Source organism: Echinops telfairi, unplaced genomic scaffold, assembly GCF_000313985.2.
Source record: "Echinops telfairi isolate 266 unplaced genomic scaffold, ASM31398v2 ScPeMD7_7469;HRSCAF=8507_1, whole genome shotgun sequence".
Classification (NCBI taxonomy): Eukaryota; Metazoa; Chordata; class Mammalia; order Afrosoricida; family Tenrecidae; genus Echinops; species Echinops telfairi.
This window is the reverse complement of record NW_022111373.1, coordinates 119,252,350-119,255,831: the sequence shown is the minus strand read 5'-3', so window position 1 is coordinate 119,255,831 and position 3,482 is coordinate 119,252,350.

Genomic DNA, 3,482 nt, shown 5'->3' with positions numbered 1-3,482 from the left:
CTAAGATTTACCATTTTTAACATACCTGTTACTATCACAAGGGGGCAATATTCACATCAACCACAGCTGAATATAAAAAGTCCAATCAGTATCCAGATTAAGTTCCCATGGTACAGATTTTTTTTTTTGCAGTAGTTGATCATTTTACAGTACATGACTTTACATTTACCCTGTCATTATAATTCATGAAGTGTTATTTTACCCCCAACACTGCTGCTCTCAACACAGTAGCTGCTTTTAACACAGCAGTTGCTCTCTACACAGTAGCTTCTCTCTACACGTGTGACTGGTCTGCATAAGTACATTATGGCACCAACCCTGTCATATACACCTGTATTTGTACGGGGTGTATGTGATGGGGTTGGCGCGATGATGGGTTCTTGTGTGTGGGTGTATCTGCATGTGGGTGGACCCACCTGGAGACGGCTAGAGGAGCGGTTAGAACAGATTGAGAACTGCTGTTTTAAGCCATGGATTGACACAGTGGCTGCATTCAGGGGCTCACGCCTAAGAACAAGTGTGACTATGGCAAAGAACCAGTGTTTCCTTCTGTTGAACATAGAGTCGCTAACGGCACCTAACAGCAACAGAAACAAACTAGATAGCCTTGAGAAAAATGGGAATTCCAAGCCACTTAATTGTGCTCATGAAGAACCTATGCATGGATTAAGAGACGGTTGTGCGAACGGAATAAGGGAATACTGCATGACTTACAATCAGGAAAAGGATATGCCAAGGTTGACTCCTTTCACCATACTTACTAAATTGCGATGCTGAGCAAGAGAAGCTGGACTATACGAAGAAGAACACAGCATTAGGATTGGAGGAAGGCATATTAGCCTTTGATATGCAGGTGACCCCTTGCTGGCTGAAAGCGAGGAAGACTTGAAGCACTTGCTGATGATGGTCAAGAATTGCAGGCTTTGGTGTCGATTACAACTCCCTGTGAAGAAAACAAAACGACTCACAACCAGACTTGTAGGTAGCATCAGGGTTGTTTCGGTTAACAGAATGGAATTTTCTACACGTCATCACAGGAGTGAGTTCTCATCACCCGGGCCATATACTGTTGGTTAGAAAGAGAGCCCTAGTGGCATAGTGGTTAAGCACTCAGCTGTTAACTGCAAGATCGGCATTTCAAACCCACCTGGCAATCCACGGGTGAAAGATCACGTCAATAGCCCCTATAAAGGTCGAAGCCCTAGAAACCCCATGATTCAGTTTTACTCAAGTGCAACATGCTTGTGTGGTTTTTGTTCTGCTGTTACTGGTTAGACAGAAGTCACAAGTTCCAGCCCACACAAACATGCATGCATTCCAGAAAGCAGGAATCCTTGGGATTACATGTGGGTCCACCCACTGCAGCCGCCTTGAAGCTTACAGCATGTAGAATGTGAATGAACAAACGAATGAGCAAAGGGTGATTTCTCCTGTGCCACCGAGGCTTAATGTTCAACCAAACAATAAACAGTTCTATAAAGGGAGCAGTCACACTCGGATTATGCCAACGCCTCAGATGGGTGAGGAGAGAAGGAGGGATGGAAGCAGGGAGCCCAGGGAAGAAGCGGGGTAAGCGAGCTTACTTCCCGTGAAAGTGCAAGTAAAACATACACCCCAAATGGGGATGAATTGTTGAACGTAAAGCTGATGGTTCACATTCACCTAATTAACCTTCACTTAATTCCCAATAAAGTGATTTTTAAAGTAATCTATCAGTTATTTTTTAAAAAATCATTTTAGTGGGGGCTCATACAACTCTTACCACAATCCATACAAACATCAATTGTGTAAAGCACAATTGTGCCTCCGTTACCCTCATCATTCTCGATCTCTCAGTTCTTTGGGCTCACTTTTCTCTTTATTCATAACCATCTCCTGAAAGGTTTCCCTTGTTTTCGCTGACCCTCTCCATTAACTGACAGGATGTTCTTTTCCAGTGATTGGCCTTTCCTGATGACATGGCCAAAGTTGAACCATCCGTGCGTCTAAGGACCATTCCACTTGTATTTCTCATAAGATTAGTTTGCTTAAACATGCACAGAGAAACAATGGGAAGGTACAGAAGGAACTAACAAGAAAAGGTTACATGATTTGGGAACTAGAGTAGTGAGGTGATGGTGACCAGGTACGTGGTGTATTCATTCATGCACCCTAACAAATAGGTTTTTAACTTTCATAGACAGATCTATATATGCTATATTGGATTTTAGATTTACTTTGTTTGCATGTTGCTGTTTTATTTATTTATTTGGGAGTGAATACATATATCATTCTATAGTTTAGATTTACTTTTTTTTAAATATCAACTTTATGGAGATAAAATTCACATGCCGCAGAATTTTTTTTTTAAGTTTTACAATTCCGTGATTTTCAGTCTATTCACAGAGATGCACAATCACCACTCCAATCAATTATGGAAGACGTCCATTGGCTCCTGCCCGAAGCCCCCTGCCCATGAGAAGCTCTTTCTGCCTTCTCCCAGCCCAGCCCTGACTTGCACATCTAGACCAGCACACGTTCACGCTCTGCTCCGGCTCTGCAGATGAGCCTGTTCTGAGAGGTGTGGGCATTTCCTCCTCCTTCCCAACCTGGGTGGCTCATCCATTTGTTTGCTTGCTGACGCCTCTGTTTATTTTCTCCCAGGGCCAATCCAAACAGCCACTCTCCAACTGTCATCATATTTTATTTCACTTCATCTCTATAAATGCTCTATGTCACTAATGAATGACTTTCTGCCAACTGCCCAGTGCCACTGTCCCTGGCTGACTTGAAACTCTCCCCCTCCGGAATCAGGCGAGTTCTTACACTCTCCATCTGGTTCCTTCCCTGTCTCGCTGCTCTACAGGCCCAGCAGCAAATAGATATGAAAATAAAAATAACTTATCAAGGGGCCATGAAGGTTGGGGGGAGGGGAGGTGCGGAGAGGAGCTGACATCAAGGTTTCAATAGAAAATAAATGTCTAGAAAATAATGATGGCAACATATGTACAAATGTGCTGGATTCAATTGATTGTATGGATTGCTACAAGAGCTGTAAGAGCCTTCAATAAAATATTTTTTTTAAGATATAAAAATTTTTTTCTTTATATTTTTCCCCAACAGTTTTATTGGCATATAATTCACATATCATACGACCCAATCATTCAATCACATCAAAAAGAGTTGGACAATCACCACAATCAGCTTTAGAACATTTTCTTCCTTCTGGCACTCAACCTTATTCACGCCATCCCTCCCCCAACCTCCCCTGCCACACACACAAGGAACCATTCATCCAGTTACTGTCTCTCCAGACTTACCTCTCCTGGAGTTCATACACAGAACAACATTACAAAACCAAAAGACAAAAAAAGCCTAACAAGAATAACAAAGTAAAACAGCTAAAAACCCCAATCGAAAAGGAAGCAGATAATATTAAAAACTAGAACAAATTTAAATGGATCATAAGGGAGAATAAATGATCAGGTGCTAAATTTTACCCT